Source organism: Etheostoma spectabile, chromosome 6 (genome assembly GCF_008692095.1).
Source record: "Etheostoma spectabile isolate EspeVRDwgs_2016 chromosome 6, UIUC_Espe_1.0, whole genome shotgun sequence".
Classification (NCBI taxonomy): Eukaryota; Metazoa; Chordata; class Actinopteri; order Perciformes; family Percidae; genus Etheostoma; species Etheostoma spectabile.
The window spans coordinates 13,645,970-13,646,184 of NC_045738.1; the positions used below are offsets into that span (position 1 = coordinate 13,645,970).

Below are 215 nucleotides of genomic sequence, written 5' to 3' on the forward strand. Positions count from 1 at the left end.
TTTGTGGTGAGGACGTAGAAGAGGTTTTCTTCTGATAGCTCTTCCATGAAGACCATATTTGTACAAGTATCTCTTTATAGTGGAATAGTGTACCTCAACTCCAGTGTCTGCCAGGTCTTTCTGGATGGATCGTGCAGTCAATTGTGGGTTTGGACTTGCTTTTCTCACAATCCCGCAAGCTGTTCTGTCTGATATTTGTCTTGGTCTTCCAGATC

The 215-nt window shown here is 43.3% G+C and overlaps 1 protein-coding gene across 1 annotated transcript in view; it reads left to right on the forward strand.

Moving 5' to 3' along the window:
• Positions 1–215, forward strand: part of grik3 (glutamate ionotropic receptor kainate type subunit 3) — a 104,197-nt gene that overhangs the window by 33,593 nt on the left and 70,389 nt on the right. The window lies entirely within an intron of this gene.